Genomic DNA, 21,486 nt, shown 5'->3' on the forward strand with positions numbered 1-21,486 from the left:
CGAAAGTTAACTGTGGGGGTGGGGGAGGGGGGGACACCAGGCTGAAGGTTTGCCTCGGGTGAAAAATACCTGTGTGTAGGCCCTGTCAGTGCCACCTGTTGCAGGGCATTTTGTGCCACTACACTGTTAGGCTGGGATTTTCCAGCCCCATCGTGGTGGGGCCTGCTGTGGCAGAGTCAGCGGCCCAGCCAAAAGCCCATTGACTTCCCGGTGGCGGGCAGGGCCAGAAAATCATGCCCTTGGCCTCACAAAAAAGCAGGTAAAAAAAAAAGTTGTTGCATCAGAAACAAATGGAGGTTGCCCCAGAAAGTTGGGGCCGAAATTTAGCCTCATAAGGACCCTGTTTAATGTGGGTAATTTAATATTTCCAAAGGCCTTCCCCTTTGAAACCAATTGGCAGCTAAATGAGCATTATTCGGCACATGCTGCATGAAGCATACAACGAGGATGCAAGTTAACCAGGGGAGATTAAACAAAGGAGCTAAAACTTTCACAGAGGGAAACAAAAATTGTATTAGGGAATGTGACTGAATAGTAAAATTTAAAAGCGGCATGACAGCAAAGACTTGCAAACTGGACGTGAATGTTGCTGACTGAAAATACATAACTTATTAATTCCTTGTTGGGATGTGGGCATTGCTGGCAAGGTCAGCATTTGTTGCCCATCCCTAATTGCTCTTGAACTAAGTGGCTTTCTCGGCTATTTCAGAGGGTAGTTAAGAGTCAAACGCATTGCTCTGGGTCTGGAGTCACATGTTGGGCAGGCAGGTAAGGGCAGCAGATTTCCTTTCCAAAAGGACGTTAGTGAACCAGACACATTTTTTTGACAAGCATCACCATTACTGACGATTAGTTTGCAATTTCAATTTTTTTTAAAAATAGCAAATTTAATTTAAATTCCTCCAGCTGCAGTGGTGGGATTGGAACCCATGTCCCCCATTAGCCTGTGTCTTTACATTAATAGCCCTGACTGGGGAGTTACAGGCGCAGATTGCCATGTGGAAATATGATGTTGTGACCATAGCAGAGATATGGCTCAAAGAAGGGCAGGACCGGGTGTTAAATATTCCTGGATTCAAGGTGTTCAGGAAAGATAGGAAAGGGAGAAAAATGGGAAGGTGTGGCAGTATTGATGAAAGAGAACATTGCAGTGCTGGAGAAACAGGTTGTCCCAGAGGGTTCAAGGACATGGCTAGAGCTAAGGAACTAAAAAGATGCAATTATATTGCTTGGTGTAGTCTATAGACCACCAACTAGTGGGAAGGATGTAGAGGAACAAATTTGCAAGGAAATTACAGAGAGGTGCAAGGGTTGCAGAGTACTTATAATGGCGGGCTTTTATTACCCAAATATAGACTGGGATAGTACTGGTGTAAAGGGCAGAGAGGGGCAAGAGTTCCTAGGGTGTGTTGAAGAAAATTTTCTACAGCAGCATGTTTCCAGTCCAATGAGAAAGGAGGCACTGCTAGACCTGGTTCTTGGGAATGAGCTGGAGCAAGTGGATCAAGTGTCAGCAGGAGAACATTTCAGGGACAGTGATCATTGTATCATAAGGTTTAGGTTGGCTGTGGAAAAGGACACAGAACAAACCAGAGTAAGAGTAATTGACTGGGGGAAAGCCACCTTCAACGGGGTAAGAATGAATCTGGGCCGACTAAATTGGAGCCAAAGGTTGGCAGGAAAAATGGTAGCTGAACAGTGGGCTCCTTTCAAAGAAGAGATAGTTCAGACACAGTCAAAGTACATTCCCTTGAAAGGAAAAGGTATGACAGAGCTCCCTGGATGACAAAAGAGATAGAAATTAAGATAAGGAAGAAAAAGTGTGCTTATGACAGATGCTAGATGGAAAATATAATGGAGAACCAGGCTGGATATTGAAGGTTCAGAGGGGAGGTGAAGAGGCAAATAAGAGAAGCAAAGAGGCAGTATGAAGAGAGATTGGCAGCTAACATAAAAGGGAATCCCATAGTCTTCAATAGACGTATAAATAGCAAAAGGGTGGTAAAAAGAGAAGGGGGAGATTAGGGACCAAAAAGGTGATTTACACATGGGGCACAGCTTAGGTATTAAATTAATACTTTGCATCTGTCTTTACTAAGGAAGAAGATGCTACCAAGGCCATGGTGAAAGAGGAGGAAATCAGTCACTAGAAGGGTTTAAAAGCAAAAATATTGCGGATGCTGGAAATCTGAAATAAAAACAGAAAATGCTGGAAAAACTCAGCAGGTCTAAGAGCATCTGTGGAGAGAAAAACAGAGTTAGCATTTTGACTCTGTATGGCTCTTCTTCAGGCTTAAAGAGAAGTAGAAATGTGATGAAATTTATACTGTTTAAGGGGGCTGGAGCAGGTGAAGCTGGATAGAAGGCCAGCGATAGGCAGGGGCAAAGGAAAGATTGACAAACGTCAATTGACAAAAGGTCAAAGGGGGTGTTAATGATAGTGGTGCTGGCTAAAGGAGGTGCTGAGAGTGGCATTAAGGTCAGAAAGCAGAATGTGGTAATAGCAGGACAAGGGTAAGCACTCTGGAAAGAACAACATGAACAAGTGACGGATGGCCTTAGTGGGGATGGGGTGGGGGGAGGGGAAGGTGGTGGGAAAAATATTGAAAATAGGATAAAAGACGGGGATAAAATAATGAATAAAAATGAAAATAAATAAAAATAAAAATAAGTGGATAAAAATAAAAAATAAAAATTGAAAAATAAAAAAGAATATGGAAAAAGGGGGTAAAAAAGAGGGGTGGGGATAGAGGAGAGAGTTCATGGTCTGAAGTTGTTGAACTCAATGTTAAGTCCGGAAGGCTGTAAAGTGTCTAATTGGAAGATGAGGTGCTGTTCCTCCAGTTGAGCTTCACTGGAACATTGCAGCAGGCCAAGGTCAGACATGTGGGCATGAGAGCAGGATGGTGTGTGAAATGGCAAACGACAGGAAGGTTTGGGTCATACTTGCGGACAGACCGAAGGTGTTCCGCAAAGCGGTCACCCAGTCTGTGTTTGGTCTCTCCAGTGTAGAGGAGACCACATTGGGAGCAGTGAATACAGTAGACTAAATTGAAGGAGCTGCAAGTGAAGCGCTGCATCACCTGAAAGGAGTGTTTGGGCCCTTGGCTGGTGAAGAGGAAGGAGGTAAAGGGGCAGGTGTTGCACCTTTTGCGATTGCATGGTAAGGTGCCGGGGAGGGGGATGAGGTGTTTGGGGTTATGGAGGAATGGACCAGGGTGTCCCGGAGAGAATGGTCCCTACGGAATGCTGACAAGGAGTGGGGGCAGGGGTGAGGGGAATATGTGTTTGGTAGTGGCATCATGCTGGAGTTGACAGAAGTGGCGGAGGATGATCCTTTGAATGCGGAGGCTGGTGGAGTGAGAAGTGAGGACAAGGGGGACCCTACCTTGGTTCTAGGAGGAAGAGGAAGGTGTGAGGGTAGAGGTGCGGGAGATGGGTTGGACATGGTTGAGGGCCCTGTTACCCACAGTGTGGGGGAAACCTCAGTTAAGGAAGAAGGAAGGCATGTCAGAAGTGCTGTTTTGGGAAGTGGCATCATTGGAACAGGTGCGACCAAGGCGAAGGAACTGAGAGAATGGAATGGAATCCTTACAGGAAGCAAGGTGAGAGGAGCTGTAGTCGAGGTAACTGTGGGGGTCCATGGGCTCGTGATGAATATTGGTGGACAGTCTATCACCAGTGCTTACCCTTGTCCTGCTATTATCACATTCTGCTTCCTCACCTTAATGCCACTATCAGCACCTCCTTTAGCCCTTACCACTGTCATTAACACCCACTTTAGCCTTTTGTTCCTGACATGTTTGTCAATCTAGGCCTATATTCACTACAGTTTAGAAGGGTGAGAGGAGATCTAATTGAGATATATAAGATGCTAAAGGTGATAGGCAAAGTAGACGTCGAGCAGATGTTTCCCCTTGTGGGGCATTCTAGAATGAGAGGCCATAGTTTTAGGCTAAGGAGTGATAGATTTAAATCAGAGATGAGGAGGAATTACTTTTCTCAAAGGGTCGTGAATCTGTGGAATTCACTACCTCAGAGTGCAGTGGATGCCGGGATGCTGAATAAATTTAAGGAGGAGATAGACAGATTTTTAATTAGTTGAAAGGTTATGGGGAGCGGGCGGGAAATTGGAGTTGAGGCCGAAATGAGATCAGCCATGATCGTATTGAATGGCGGGGCAGGCTCGAGGGGCTGAATTGCCTACTCCTGTTCCTAGTTCTTATGTAATCTCTCCTTTGCCTCCACCTATCGCTGGCCTTCTATCCAGCTTCACCTGCTCCATCCCCCTTAAACAGTATAAATTTCATCGCATTTCTACTTCTCTTTAGCTCTGAAGAAGTCATACGGACTTGAAATATTAACTCTGTTTTTCTCTCCACAGATGTTGTTAGACCCATTAGAAGGGTTTAGATTTCATGAGTAAGAGGTATTGGATAGGCTGTCTGTATTTAAAGTTGATAAGGCACCAGCATCGGATGAGGTGCATCCAACAATACTGAGGGAAGCGAGAGTGGAAATTGCAGAGGCACTGGCCATAATTTTCCAGTCTTCCTTAGACTCAGGGGTGGTGCTAGAGTATCAGAGAATTGCAAATGTTATAGCCTTGTTCAAAAAAGAGTGTAAAGGTAAGCCCAGCAACTACAGTCAGTTTAAATTTGGTGGTGGGGAAACATCTGTAAACAATAATTAGGGGAAATATTAATAGTCACATGGACAAATGCGGGTTAATTAAGGAAAGCAAGCATGGATTTCTTAAGGGGAAATCATATTTAACTAACTTGCTTGAGATTTTTGAAGCGGTGACAGAGATGGTTAATGAGGGTGATGCTGTTGGTGTGGAGTACATGGACTTCCAAAAGATATTTGATACATTGCCACACAACAGACTTATGAGTAAAATTATAGCTCCTGGAATAAAAGGGATGGTAGCAACATTGGTATGAAATTGGCTGAGTGACAGGAAACAGTGAAGAGTGGTTAATGGATGTTTTTCAGGCTTGAGGAAGGTTTGTAGTGAAGTTCCCCAGGGGTCAGTGTTGGGACCCTTGCATTTCCTGATATATATTACTGACCTAGACCTTGGTGTACAGGGTACAATTTCAAAATTTGTGGAAATTATGAAATTTGGAAGCATTGTGAATTCCGAGGAGGACAGTGTAGAACTTAAAAGGACTTAGACAAGTTGGTGGAGCGGATGGACAGGTGGCAGATGAAGTTAAACATGGAGAAACGTGAAGTGATTCATTTTGGTAGGAAGAACATGGAGAGGCAATAAAAAATAAAAGGGCACAACTCTAAAGGGGGTGCAAGAGCAGAGCGACCTGGGCATCTATATGCATATGCCATTGGAGGTGACAGGACTGGTTAAGAGAGAAAGTGGTTAAAAAAGCATACATTATCCTAGGCTTTATTAATAGGGTCATAGAGTGCAAGAGTAAAGAAGTTATGTTTTTCTTGTATAAGGCACGTTTTCCGGCCTCAACTTGAGTATTGTGTCCAGTTCTGGGTGCTGCACTTTCAGAAGGATGTATAGGAGTTAGAGAGAGTGCAGAAAAGATTCACAAGAATGGTTCTGTGGGTGAGAAATTTCAATTATGAAGATAGATTGGAGAGGTTAACTCACTTCTCCTTGGAGAAAAGAAAGCTGAGAGGAGATTCAATAGAGGTATTCAAAATCATGAGGGGATCTAAGTAAATAAGGAGAAACTATTCCCAACTCATGAAAGGATCAAGAATGAGAGGGCACAGATTTAAAGAAATTGCCAAAGAAGTGAAAGCAATGTGAGGAAAAGATTTTTCATGCAGCGAGTGATGAGGATCTGGAATGCACTGCCTGAGAGTGTGGTGGAGGCAGGTTCAATTGGAGCATTCAAAAGAGAATTAGACTGTTATTTGAAATGAAACAATGTGCAGGGTTATGGGGAGAAGGCGAGAGAATGGCACTAAGTCAATTGACCATTCGGCAAGCCAGCGCAGACACGATGGGGCGTATGGCCTCATCCTGCACTCTAAAAATGTTGTGATTCTGTGATTTAGTACAAAATGAAGTGGAGCTGAGGGGTGAGGGTCTCACATCACTCACCTCGAGATTCCCCACTCCCAGTGAATTCTGGGCCAGTGCTGTTGGGTAAGAATAGGAGCAGAACTCTTTTCATTGTTCTCACCGTAATGCTTTCAGGAGAACTGTTCCAAAATGCAGAGTATTTAAAATATTTTAATTACTGATAACATCATTAGGCCCATCGTTTGTAAGGTCTGAAAATGCACAGAAACTGAATAAACACAAAGCAAGTTGAAACAGTCCACATTAATAACTATACGCCACATAATGTCAATTCAGCTCCTTTGCTGTATTTTTGCTCAACAACTTCTCTGACCTCATACCCCAGCGATGTAATCCATGCTCACCAGTTAAACAAATGTATTCCAAGCAACAAAACAAACAACAGTTTAAGTAATTAGTAAGTTATTTTTGTAATTAAGCTTGAAAACTTTAATTTCAAGTGTGGATTATAGGTTATGAGAGCCCCAGGAAGGTGACAGTGAATCAATTTATTTCATAATGCTATCTCCCTTTATTTATGTTACCATTTCTGCAAAATATGAACCAATATTTGTCTTGGGAGGATAAAAGGCATGCTGAATGTTGATATTTTATTAATTATATTGACCCAGTTTTGTCTCAATTTATGTTTTTATGGGATGTGGGCATCACTGGCAAGGCCAGCATTTGGCACCATCCATAATTGCCCTTGAACTGAGTGCTTTCTGGCCGTTTCAATGGGCAATTAAGAGTGAACCATATGCTGGTGTCACATGCAGGCCAGACCAGGTAAGGACAGCAGACTTCCTTCCCCAAAGGACATTAGTGAACAATCAATATTAGTTGTTATGGTCGCCATTACTCAGACTATGTTTATATTTCAGATTTTACTGATTGAATTTGAAATTCTACCAGCTGCCATGGTGGGATTTGAACCCATACTCCCAAAACATTAGCCTGGGCCTTTAGATCACTAGCCTGGTGATATTACCACTAGACCACCATCTCCCCTTAAGTAATAATAACAGTAAGGTTATCAGTGCTCACGGTTATTATAGTATAAATTGGACAGCAAGTTCCAGCAACTGCGCATGTACAGTTAAACATGGAAATCTGAAAATTACCATCCTGTTGAGTCAGCCTGCTCCTCCAGAAGCAACACCGTACCAATACGGCAGAGAAATTCAGCATTAAAACAGAAGAAGTGGCTTGAAGATGCTGTTATGTGATATATACCTACTCAAACCATCTGAAAAAAATAACTTTTTCATTCCATTGCATGTAGGTTTTAATGCCTGATAAGTTTTATTTGCTAACAAACCTCTCTGGCCCTGAAGTTTTACTTTTACAAGTGTGGAGTCTCAGTCCTTCAGATTTTAAGTAACTTTAAGTTTGTATTTTTTTTTCTTTCTGTCACTAACTGCTCTTGCTTGATCCCATCTTTCTCTCTCTTTATTTCACTTTCTGTACAAAATCTTCACTGCTCATTAAGAAATTTTCAAGCTGATTGGTTAAGGAGATACACAGCTGTGTGCCCTGTCCATGCAGCTCTGAGGTCCCATGCAGAGTGCACAGTATCAAATTAGCTTTTGAATCAAAGCAAGTTCCAGTGCAAAAGCTGACAGAAAACCTATACAGACAATGTAAATATGATAACAGCTGGCCCTGTTCGTTCACTCTTGGCTGCAAATGTAAAGCCATTAAGATTTGTATTTATATCTGTTTTGACGGACCAACCAACAAGAGCAATTCATAACCTCTGAGGTAATAAGTAACAAACAATTCTGACTGACTTCCCTCAAAAGTTTGGCATTTTCTATTCAATGGAGGACAGATGACTACCAAGGTTCTTCACTCACTGGATAAATTACAGCTTTTTCTGCACTGACAGTTTTGGGTCAAAATACAAAAGAAAATACTGAACGAATACGCCCACCATCAGCCTCCAGGACCGTACATCTTGACAGGCATGTTTAACATTCAGATGGCACATTGGCTTACACTGGACAGGGCTGTTAATATTGGGGTGTAACAAACCATTGACATATTTCCCCCTTAAAAACATCTACATTCCTGCTGAGAAGGCAGCTGGATCGTTGCACACAATCAGTATTTCTGGAAGGACGTAAGTAACCTTAATGGGCAGGTACCATTTTCATTCCACAGCCCTCACACTAGAGAAGCATCCCTGATTTCAGAGCAGAGGGAAACCCCTGCACATGGTTCATTTACATCAGTTATCACAACCGATGCAGCTAAGGCACTGTCTTACGCTCCAATTAAATCTAGCACGGTTTAGGAAAAAAAGGAAGAGGGAGTTAGTCAGTAATTTTATATGAACTATAATTTAATGCTTGAACAAAATTTGAGGCACATCATTACAATTTAACCTAGAAATGCTGCTAAATAAAACACAAATGAAAAAATTGTCTGTCTCAAACTGGCAACATTTAACTTAGAATAGCAAAGTATAAATAATTTAGAATTATGTTAATTTATATTTTGGGTTAATTGACAGTCGATTTCTATTGACCATTAGTATCTGAGGTGGACCTTACTAACACTAGCATGATTCATGAAAATTAATTATATATATATATATATTCACTTATATTCATTTTATGTATGTATATATATGATATAAATATATAGATATATAGGTATACACATACATATTTATTTACAGCAAGCTGTATACAAAAATCTAGCATCTGTGCACAAAAATTAAATATTTAAAAAAACACTCAAGTTAAATGGAGAACACTTGAATCCTCTTCATAGAGGATAATGGTTGCTGGGAATAATACCAATGTTTTTCCAATTGGTTAGGATCTGTCACAAATCATGCTTACTTCCTGTTGCCAAACTTCTGTCAGCAACAAATCACAATTCATGAGTTTAGAAAATACATGAATTAAAAACACAGTCATCAACTGGAAAACTACTAACACAGAAGGATTGAAGACTGTAGAAAACAATAAATCCTGAACAACACATCAGGATTATCTACCAAGGAATTCCCAAGACCTATCAACATCTAATGCCACTTTGTATAGTCCATAACAATCAGCTGAGTCTCAGTTGGTAGCTCTCTCATTCTTAAACAGAAGCTAAGGGTTTAAGTCCCACTCCAGAGACTTGAACACAGAATCTAGGCTTATCCTCTGATGCAGTACTGACAGGGTGCTGCAGTGCCAAACTGATAACCTTCAAATGAGATGATAAACTGAGGCCCTGTCTGCCGCAACCGCCCCCCGCACCACCCCCCCCCGCCCCCCCGCCCCCCAAACCAGGTGAATGCAAAAGGGCCAATGGGACATAATAGGATAAGAACATGTGGACTCTCTCATTGTCCTGGCCAACATTTATCACTCAACCAAGTATTGTACCCAACAACAGGCTATGTTGTTATTACTTCTTTTTTTATTCGTTCATGGGCTAAGCCAGCATTTATTGCCCATCCTTGTTCAGGGGCACTTAAGAGTCAACCACATTGCAGTGAGTCTGGAGTCACTCATAGCCACACCAGCTAAGGATGGCAGATTTCCTTCCCTAAAGGATATTAGTGAACCAGATGCTATTTTTATAACAGTTGTCAATGATTTTGTGATCATCATCAGACATTTAATTCCATTTTCATTTTTTCCATTTTATTGAATTCAAATTTCACCATCTGCCATGGTGGGGGCGTTAATCTAGGTCTCTGGAATACTAGCCCAATGACAATAACATTATGCCACCACCTCCCCATAAAGGTCTTGCATATATAGGGTTAATGTGGGACTGAGTACAGTAACGCCCATACAGTGATGTAAGAGGGCACATGACCCAGACCCAGGTCAGTGTGGTGTTGAGCAGAGACGTGTATAGATTTAAGCATTGAGACAGCTCTTAACTTGTACCCTTTCCTGTACATGTGTAAATAGTTCTAATAGTTAATAAAGACTTACAGTTAACCTACTGAAGACTATAGAGACTTCTTTAAGACTTAAAGTTCTGTAACCAACACCCTCCCAACAATTACAATGCTGGTCATGGGAGCTTGCTGTGCGCAAATTGGCTGCTGTGATTCCTACATTATAACAGTGACTAAACTTTAAAGGTACTTTCTAGAGATATCCTGAGGTTGTGAAAGGTGTTATATAAATGTTAAGTCCTTTTTCTTTAACATGCCAAATGGCTTTGTGGATCAGCAGCTTTAAAAATGTGCTAGTGTGAAATGTTGCAGCTAACAACTCCTTCAGTCAGCTCTTTTCCAAGGCTTAGCATCAAAGTTGGTTCTTCTCCTACTATAAGCTAAAGTTATATTTTATTATGCCAGAGGTTCTGATGAAACAGTTTGTTGGAATGGCGAATAAATCATGGTGTCACTTTTTCCAACGGGCGCAACAGAGTGCCGGAGTTGAGCGCTTCAGGAGGAAGGGAAAGAGGTGTTTGGTTGCTTTTTCCCAAACTTTTTCAGCCTCCAGCAATTGATTCTTGCTCTGCTACAGGAGAAGAAGCTGGTTAATTAGTGAGTATCTGGTAAGCGATTAGGTTTTATTCTACTCCTCAGGCTCAAAATAGTATATTTTGAGCGAGAGGTGAGAAGGAGTGGATAAAAGGCATGGATCGAGAGGCCTACCTGCAGTGAGACCAGTGGCGGAGTGACGTCACAAACCACAACGTGACACGGTGCAGGGAAAGCAGCTGATTGGTGATTAGGATTAGTGAGTATTTCTAGTCTTTAAAATAAAAGTAAGGCCTTTAGTTTGTGTTTGGGTCTCTAGTCTCTTTTTGTTCTCTTTTTCTTAAAAATAGCATGTTAAGTATAAGATTGATATTGGTATAAACATAATTACAATAAAGTGTAAAGAGCAGGGATACTTGAGTAATTAATTAATTAATTTAATTAAATACGATAGTGATGGCAGGATGGGTGATGTGTTGCTGCTGCAGCATGTGGGAATTGCTGGACATCAAGGTGATCCAGAGCAAACACATCTGTAATAAGTGTTTGCAACTCGAGGAACTTCAAATCCAAGTTAAGGAGCTGGAATCTGAGCTGCAGCTATTGTGCCACATTAGGGAGGGGGAAAGTTACCTGGACACTTTGCTCCAGGAGGCGGTCACATCCCTTAGATTAGGTAATTCAAATTTGGTCTGTGACTGCAGGTTAGGCACGTTTAGGGACCCAGGGGGTAGCGTTTGAGGAGCCTTGGCCCCTGCAACTGTCCAACAGTTACAAGGTTCTTGCAAGCTGTGTGGACAAGAGCAGGGACTGCAGGGAGGATGAGTGAACTGACCATGGCACTGTGGTACAGGGAGCCATTCAAGCGAGGGAAGGAAATCAGAACATAGTAGTGGTAGGGGAAAGTGTAATTAGGGGGATAGATACTGTTCTCTGCAGCCACGGGGTAGCTTTGTTAGTATGAGATGGAATAAGTATGCTAGCAAGAAATGATCTTAGTCGGAAGATGTAGAATCCATATGAGTGGAGGTAAGAAATAATAAGGGGAAGAAGACACTGGTGGGAATAGTCTATAGGCCTCCCTACAGTAGCTATACTGTAGGCCAGAGAATAAATCAGGAGATAATGAGGACATGTAAAAAGGCAGTACATTAATCATGGGTGACTTTAATCTTCATGTAGATTGGGAAAATCAGATTGGCAGAGATTTGGATCCTTGCACGAGCAAGGATTCATAGAGCGTATTTGGGACAGTTTCCTAGAACAATATGTTATGGATCCAACCAGGGATCAGGCTATTTTGGGTCTGATAATGTGTAATGAAGCAGGTTTAATAAATGATCTCAGAGTAAAAGATCCCCTAGGAAACAGTGATCATAACATGGCAGAATTTAGCATTCAGTTTGAGAGTGAGAAACTTGGGCTGGAAACAACTGTGCTAAAAGTAAACAAGGGTAATTACAAAGGAATGAGGGCAGAATTGACTGGGGTGGAATGGGAAAGGCATTTAGCATAGAAGACTGTTGATGAACAATGGCAGATGTTTAAGAAAATAGTTCATGGCTCACAACAAAGATATATCCCAATGAGGAAGAAGGGTTCGAGGAAGGGGATAAACCAACCATGGTTAACCAAGGGAGTTAAGGATAGTATCAAACTGAAAGAAGCTGACAAAGATTTGTGGTAAGCCAGAGGTTTGGGAAAGTTTTAAAAACCAACAAAAGATGACCAAAAAATAAATAAAGAGGGAGAAAATAAGCTTTGAGGGTAAACTAGCAAGTAATATAAAAATGGACAGCAAAAGCTTCTTTAAATATATAAAGAGGTAGAGGTAGACCAAAGTGAACATAGGCTCCTAAGAGGACGAGGTTTGGGAAATAATAATGAGGAACCAGGAAATGGCAGAGGAGTTGAATAAACACTTTACATCAGTCTTCATGGTAGAAGACACTAATAGCATTCCAAAAATACAAAATAATCAAGGGGAAAAAGTTGGGGGGAGGAAATAAATATAACTATCACTGGAGAAAAAGTGCAAGGGAAACTAATGGGGCAAAAGGCCAATAAGTCATCCGCATAAGTTGCATCCTATTAAGCAGGTACACAGGTAGTGGATGCACTGGTAGTAATCTTCCAAGAATCCGTAGATGCTGGAAAAGTCCCAGAGGATTGGAAAACTGCCAATGTAACACCCTTATTCAAAAAGGGAGGGAGACAAAAAAACAGGTAACTATAGGCCAGTTAGCTTAACATCTGTCATTGGGAAAATGTTAGTGTTTATTATAAAGAATGTAATAGCAGAGCATTTAGAAATGCACAATATCAAGCAGAGACAGCATAGCTTCATCAAAGGGAAATCATGCCTGCCAAATTTATTAGAATTCTTTGAGGAGGTAGCCAGCAGGATAGATAAAGGGGAACCAGTAGATGTAATATATTTGGATCTCCAAAAGGCATTCAATAAGGTACTGCACATAAGGCTATTTAATAAGATAAGAGCCCATGGTGTTGGGGGTAGTATATTAGCATGGATAGAGGATTGGCTAATTAATAGAAGACAGAGAGTTGGGATAAGGGGGGCATTTTCAGGATGGCAACCTGTAACTAGTGGAGTGCCACAGGGATCAGTGCTGGGGCTACAATTATTTACAGTATATATTAATGACTTAGATGAAGGAAGTGAATGTACTATCATCAAGTTGGCGGATGACACAAAAATAGGTGGGAAGGCAAGTGGTGAGGATGACACAAGGAGTCCACAGAGGGATATAGACAAGTTAATTGAGTGGGCTTAACTTAGCAGATGGAATATAATGTGGGAAAGTGTGAGGTTATGCATTTTGGCAGGAAGGATAGAGGAGCTGAATGTTATTTAAATGGAGAAAGACTGCAGAAAGCTGCAGCACAGGGAGATTTGGGGTCCTCGTGCACAAACCTCAAAAAGCTAACATACAAGTTCAGCAGGTAATAGGGAAGGCAAATGGAATGTTGGCCTTCAGTTCAAGGTAATTGGAGCTAAAATTATAAAAGGCACTAGTTCGACCACACCTGGAATACTGTGAACAGTTTTGGACCCCTTTTCTAAGGAAATAATGGCATTGGAGGCAGTCCAGGGAAGGTTCACTAGGTTCATCCCAGATATGGTGGGATTTTCTTATGAGGAGAGGTTGAGTAGGTTGGGCCTGTGCTCATTGGGGTTTAGAAGAATGGGAGACGACCTTATTGAAACATATAAGGTTCTTAGGGGGCTTGACAGAGTAAATGCTAAGAGCTTGTTTCCCCTTGTGGGAGAGTCTAGGGCAAGAGGGCATAATCTCAGTGTAAGGAGTTGCCCATTTAAGACAGAGATGAGGAGGAATTTCTTCTCTCAGAAGGTAGTGAATCTGTGGAATTCTTTACCGCAGAGGGCTGTAGAGGTTGGGTCATTAAGTATATTCAAGACTGAGATAGACAGATTTTTAATCAGTAAGGGAATCAATGGTTATGGGGAAAAGGCAGGAAAATGGAATTGACGATTATCAGATCAGCCATGTTCTCATTGAATGGCGGAGCAGACGCAATGGCCTGAATGGGCTACTCCTGCTCCTACATCTTGTCATCTTATGGCTGTAAATCAACTGCATAATGCAAGTCCTCAAAGATCAGTTTTGTGACACAATAACTGCAATGCAATTTTGGATACTTTCACACTTTTACAAGATCATCTTCCTCAGAATTTAAACAGGGAAAAAGCCACTTAACCAGTGCTTATGTTCTTCCTGAGTTTCCACACATCCCCCCCATCTCACCCTATCAACATATCCATTTATTCCTTGCTCCCTCATGTATTTGTCCATCTACCCCTTAAATGCATCTATGCTCTTCACCTCAACTATTCCATGTGGTAGTGAGTTCCACATTCTAACTGCAATCTAGGTATTTTAATATGTGTTCTTTAGATGTCTCAATGATGAAATCTTGAGATGTGTATATTTAAACATGAGCCATTTATTGTTAACCTTTAACTATTTACAGATCCAAGGTATGGTCACCCATGGAGCTGTTGTCTCCCTGCAGGCTGGTTCCAGGGTGTTCTCTCTAGACTGTTCTCTCAATCTATTACCTTGTGATTCTATGCATCATACAGTGGGCAGTGCTATTCTCCAGCCCCACATTAACCCTTACATTACAGTGACATGCAGGCACATGCAATATCATACAGCACCAGGTAAAGAGATTGCTCCTGGATTCTCGCCTGAATGGGCTTTGAATTGTCCTTTAAATTTGTCTTAAAAACCTTTCACACCTTGTTGCGGGTGTTTACTTTGTTCCTGTAAAATAAATAAGCGCTGTAAACCATGCTGAGTGACAACCGTCCAATGATACTGGATATCGCCACAGGACAGATGAAAGGTGTTGTGTCCTGTTGTGGCAAAGCCAATTAACAACAGCAATTTGCACTCATACCATGCTTTTTATGTACTAATGCACCAAAATTGTTCATAATTTGAAACCAAGCCACAGAAAGAGAGAGTAGGACAAGTGAACAAAGGCTTGGCTGAAAAGGTCGGCTCTTAAGGAATGTCTTAAAGGAGGGGGACAGACCAGGAGGTTTGGGGTGGGAATTTCAGAGCTTAGGGCCTTGGCAGCTGAAGGCAAGATCACTGTTTAACAAGCGGAAGATCAAAAGGGATCTTCTTTGTTATCGTATTGAAATTTTTTACTGATGTTGGTTTGGTATTTAAATTTTATGTCAATATCATTTCCTGAGAGCTGTAAGTTCTTTTGATTCCATTGAGGAATAACTTCCCCACACCACCAATTAAATGAATAGAGAGAGAGAAAAATGTGGACAGGAAAATTGCTTTTATTTTGCTGTGGGGAATGAAAATAAATGTTCAGAACATTCTGGACATAGCGGAAAGCCTAATGGGAACATTACTCCAGCTTCAACTGATAGTGCAGAAAAAAAGTGATAGATCAAAGGTTTAAACTCTTTTAGCAGTGATACACAGTACCATGTTTATGGACTCAGTATCTATTCACACTGTGTTGGTTCCATAAGCTGATGTAATAAAAGTTATTTGTCTCACCAGCAGTTCCACTTGACTGTACAGCATCCACAGGTTCATTTAAACAATGGTTACGGTATAGGAACGTAAAGCATGTTGAGTGGCTAGCTACACACAGATTTAGATAAATGAACACCAAAAATTAAAATATGTAAAGAAAAAAATATACAGAAATAAAAATATTGTAAGCTGAAAAGGGACCGGGGATGAAGGACTTCAGCCACATGAAGAGACTGGAAGAGCTGGGGTTGGCCTCCTTAGAACAGAGAAGGTTAAGTAGAGAAATAAATAGAGCTGTTCAAAGTCATGAAGGGTTTTGATGAGCATAAACAAGGAGAAATTGTTTCCACTGGGAGGTGCGTCAGTGATCAGAGGACACAGATTTAAGGTAACTGGCAGTAAAAGCAGAGGGGAGATGAGAAGAATTTTTTAAAATTCAGTAAATTATTATGACGTGGAACAAATTTTCCAAAGTGGTGGTGGAAGTAATTCAATAGTAATTTAAATAGGAACATACGAAATAGGAGCAGGATTAGGCCATTCATCCCCTCAAGCCCGCTCCACCATTCAATTAGATCATGACCGGTCTTCTACCTCAACCCCATTTTCCCGCACTATCCCCATATCCCTTGATATATCTAATATTTAGAAATCTTTTGATTTCTGTCTTGAATATATTCAATGACTGAGCCCCCACAGCCCCCTGGGGTTGAAAATTCTAAAACTTCAGCCCCCGCCCCCAAGTGAAGTGATTCCTCCTCACCTCAGGGAGTTGGATAAATACTTGAAGGGGAAAAATTTCTATGGGATCGGAATTAATTGGCTAGCTCTTTCACATAGCCAGAGCAGGCATGAAGGGCAGAATACCTGCATTTTCTTATTATTCATTCATGGGATGTGGGCATCACTGGCCTGGCCAACATTGGCTAGGCCCATCCCTAATTGCCCTTGTTCAGAGGGCATTTTAAGAGTCAACCACATTCCTATGGGTCTGGAGTCACATGCAGGCCAGGACAGGTAGACGGCAGATTTCCTTTCCTAAAGGACATTAGTGAACCAGATGGGTTTTTACAACAATCAGCAATGGTTTCATGGTCATCATTAGGATTTTAATTCCAGATTTTTATTGGATTCAAATTTCACTATCTGCAGTAGCAGGTCCCCAGAGCCAAACCCTGGGTCTCTGGATTACTAGTCGAGTGACAATACCACTATGCCATCATTCTATAATTCCACAACTTTACCCATTTTACTACACTTCATATTGTTTATATGTTGACATCTACCATGCTTGATGCTGACACCACTGCTGAATATATTAAACCAAGCATGTTGTTATTCTCCCAGCTTTCTGTTACCAAAAATCAATACCATGGAGTAAGGGATGGTGCTGAGTCAATTATAACCTTGCTGCATTCACCACTCATGTTTGTATATAGCTCTCACTGATGAGATGAAAGCCACCTTTCTCAATGAGAGGAACTGTAAAATGAGCATGTGGGCAGTTCCTGGGATATACATAATTTCATGACACAGTTTTCCATAATTCGAGCACTAAGTTGGACATTTCCTTAAAGGGAATGATAACCACTGTGTACAAAGAACAACTTGCATTTATATAGCACCTTTAATATAATAAAGCCATCCCAAGGTTCTTCATAAGAGCCATATCAAAGTTTGAATTGAGCCACAGAAGATGAAAAACTTAGTCAAAGAGGAAGGTTTTAAGGCGGAAGGATAGGTCGAGCGGTAGGAAAGGTTTAGGGATGGAATTCCAGAGTTTAGGGCCAAGGAAGCTCAACACATGGCCACCCATGGTGGAGGGAAGAAATTCGGCGAGGCGCACGGTGCTGGAATTGGCTGCACATGGAGATTACGGAGGGTTGTAGGACTGGAGGGGATTACAGGGATAGGGAGGGGCGAGGCCATGGACGGATTTGAAAAGGAGGATGAGAATTTTGAAGTAGAGGCATTGCTAGGCAGGGAGCCAGTGAAAGTCAGCGAGTATAATGGATGCATGAGACTTGGTGAAAATGAAAGCGTGGGCAGCAGTTTCGAATGCTCTCAAGCTTACTGAGATTGGGAGGTGGGAGGCCAGTCAGGAGAGCGCTGGAATAGTCGAGACTAGAGCTCACAAAGCCAAGCCATCGTGTTGGTGTGTAATAAAAGGAGCTTTGTATTGTTGTTAACCAATCACATTACTGACCCTGGAAAGCTTGATTCTAACATTGGATACTAAAACTGAAAGAGCATTTTGTTCCCTTTCAGTGACCTCTTTGTGTTGATAAAATGTACCATTAAAACAAAAGCACAAAGTTAAACAAAAACTCCAAGTCAGAATCATAAACTTTTATTTCAAATTCAATATTCTGCTGCACTCACTTTGACAGGCAATGTAATGCAAAAAAAAAGTAAACTTATTTCAGCGTGGACTGACGAGAGCTTCTTGACTGGGTTTTCTACCTGTTACACTGGATTTACCTCCCAAACCAGCACATTGATACCAATCTACATATTAATAGGGCCTATCTGATTCAGGTGCTGAGAATAGATAGCGAGAGTCTCACTAACAGTGCAAGCAAGGGCGTAAATCATTCTCCACCATTTTCTGTTCTCTATATCCCCATTTCTGCTGGGCATGAGGCCTCAGAATAGCCCACAATGAATCAGCACTGGTACAGCTGCATGTGCGCAAATCTAGTGACTGTGCCACAATAAGGATATCTGTCACTGGAAGCAACCAGACCGATGCCAAGCATAAGGCACCTGACTTATGATGAGCGATGCCAAGGGAATTGATAAATTGAGCCCTGGTATGTTCAAGGTGGCCACAAACTGCAGAGCAAAGGCTCCAGTTTAGAAGAGGAAACTGTGTTGTCGTGAGGATTGACCTATAACCCTTGAAGATCTCTGAGCTGCTCCAACTCTGGCCTCTTGCACATCCCTGATTTGCACTGCTCCACCACTGGCGGCCATGCCTTCAGTTGCCAAGGCTCTTAACCTCTGAGATTCCCTCCCTAAACCTCTCTGCCTCTTCACCTTTCCTTCCTTGAGGTGCTCGTTAGAAGCTAAATCTTTGACCAACCATTTGGTCACCTGCCCCAACACCTCCTCATGCAACTCACTTTCAAATTTTTTTATATAAGAGAAACAAAAAGTACTGGAAACACTGAGCAGGTCAGGCACCATTTGTGGAGAGAAATAGAGTGAATACTTCAGCTCGATGACCCTTCATCAGAAGTCTTCTTGGTTTTGGTACCCTGAAACTTTTTGTCATTTAATCTCTCCTGCCTCCCAACCTGTCACAGACCTTACCTTCTGTTCTTCCTGTCCCTCCTCCCTTCCAATTGTTGAAAAGCCTACTAAATTTCTATCTTTCCACAGTCCTGATGAAGGGTTATCAACCCTTAACATTAACTCTGTTTCTCTCCACAGATGCTGCCCATAACCTGCTGAGCATTTCTAGCATTTTCTGTTTTTATTTCAGATTTCCAGCAACTGCAGTATTTTGCTTTTGTCAAATTCTTTTGTTTGATAATGCTCCTGTGACACACCTTGGGATGTTTTACAATGCTTAAAATGCTATAGCAGGGGTCACCAACCTTGTCCTTAATGAGACTACTTCTGATTAATGAAAAATATCCTGAGCTACTAAAACATATATTGAAAATATATGGATTGATAAGGGTACATAATTAATCTATTACAGTTGAATTACAAAAATATATATTTAAAATGAAGAAAATTGATTCTTAACCTTTATATCAATGTGAAACTTGACACTTGATGGAAATAGTACGTCTTTTGCCTTTTTTTGGATGGACCTGTCTCTGCATCCATGATGTCAACAAGGGTGGATTATTTTTCCTGCCATGAGCTAGCTAGCAGAGTTGTGCTAGTACAGATGGTCCTCGATTTATGTCAATCCTCACTTGGGGCAGGTCACAATTACCACCCATGTTATTACTTACGGTGGTCGGACCCGCACTTATGGCATGACGCTGACTCAGGTGCCAGTGTCGTTTACAAAAGTTGGCAAATTAGTTAGCTTGCGGCGGAAATATAATTATATGACTTGAATCCTCTAATACTATTGGTTATTTTTCTGCATCTTAATGTGAGATACTTATTGGCAGACGGTGAGCTGCCAGTCGCTCGCAATCGACGTGTTGGCGACCCCTGTCCTTAGGAATAGGAGCTGTTGGTCGCTTGGCATGGTTTGAAGGCAGATATTATGGAAAATGTCAAGGGAATTAGAGGGGTTTTGAGGGGAGTGGAAGTGGGCAACTGAGAGGTGCAGTTTCCAGGATCAGCCACCAGAAGTGGAGACTATTTTTCAGCCATTTCCAATGTCTGGTTGTTAGAGCAGGAATTTTACTTTGTAATGCTGATATTGTTCACTTTAGTGATGGTAAAGATTTACCTTAAAAAGTAAGAACTGAAATAAAAAGTCACAAGTAGAATGAGTTGTCCCAATGCTAATTACAGCGTATTAAACATACCTCACCATCATAAAACCATCCCCAATTGCAAATCTGCAGTTTAGTGAAGACTAACTTCAGTGCACACTTTGTAGAGAATTAACCACTTACTGCAACTAGAAAATAAATTCTCTCTGAGGATAGGGTAAAGAATAAACTGTAAGCAGCATCGCAAAAGTCCAAATAAAGCATACGTCACCATTAAAATAGTTTGATTCATTCATCATTTCTGATATTTTTCCATCTCAAGTCATTACTTAAATTCATACCTTAATGGCTGAAACACTGTTCTTGTTAAAAGGTATCATATGCCCAATGAGTCATTCAAATAGGTCACTGAGGCAGGGTAGAAAATGGTTCCAAATACACCTTTCCTCCCAACAACTAACAACAGAAAATTTAGAAAAACAGGTTCTGACCAGGGCCTATTTAATTCACCTTCTATCATCCTGCTAGGCACATAATGCAACAATAATGGAGTTATCACAGTGGTCAATCTCTATCAATGAGGTGAAGAAACCTCTACCACTGGGGGAGTTTTGGGGAACAGAGGTCCAAAGTTACCTTTTCCTTCTAAGCATGTTACATTCACCCCACATCGTGAATCAAATTACTCATATTATATTTCAAAATGCTTATTTTCTGAAGGAAATTTCTCTAATTGGCATTTAAAGGAGTCAATGCTAATTACTGCCACTATCTCTCTAAGGATTGCTCTTGTTGATTTAAATATAAATTTAAGCGTCCAATGCATGTGGATAACATGACTACCAAAAGTAAAACAAAATCAGTTGCATTTTATAGCACCTTTCACGATGTCAGGACATTCCAAACCACTTTATTACCGATGAAATACTTTTTGGAGTGTAGTCTCTGTGCTAATGAGGGAAATGTAGCAGCTAATATGTGTGCAGCAAACTCCCACTAACAGCAGTGCGTTAATGACCAGATAATCTGCTTTTTAGTGAGTTTTAGATAAATATTAGCTAGGATGCTGGAGAAACCTCCCTTGCACTCCAAAGTGCTGTGGTGTCTTTTATGTCCACACGAGAGGGTAGATCCGGAGATAAGCTTACGACCGCTTATCTACACCATCACTGACACTGCTGTGTCCACCTCCATAACTTTGCCCCATCTCTGCTCATTTGCTGCTAAAACCCTCATTCATGCCTTTGTTTGTTCCAGACTTGCCTGTCCAAATTCCCGCCGGGCCAGCCTCCCACATTCCACCTTCCTCATCCAACACTGTATCGCACACGTCCTACCTCACACCAAGCCCCTTTCATCCATCACCCCTGCTCTCGCTGACCTACAGCTGCTCCTGTTCAAGCAATGCCTCAATTTTAAAATTCTTATCCATGTCTTCAAACCCCTCCTTGGCCTCATCACTCCTTATCTCTGTAATCTCCTCCAGCCCGACAACCTACCAAGATATCTGCACTCCTCTAATTCTAACCT

At 41.5% G+C, this 21,486-nt stretch overlaps 1 protein-coding gene across 1 annotated transcript in view; it reads right to left on the bottom strand.

Moving 5' to 3' along the window:
* khdrbs2 (KH domain containing, RNA binding, signal transduction associated 2) overlaps positions 1-21,486 on the bottom strand; it is a 626,587-nt gene that overhangs the window by 554,028 nt on the left and 51,073 nt on the right. The gene's annotated exons all lie outside the window — the stretch shown is intronic.

The sequence above is a fragment of the Cetorhinus maximus genome, chromosome 5 (assembly GCF_964194155.1).
Source record: "Cetorhinus maximus chromosome 5, sCetMax3.hap1.1, whole genome shotgun sequence".
Taxonomy (NCBI): domain Eukaryota; kingdom Metazoa; phylum Chordata; class Chondrichthyes; order Lamniformes; family Cetorhinidae; genus Cetorhinus; species Cetorhinus maximus.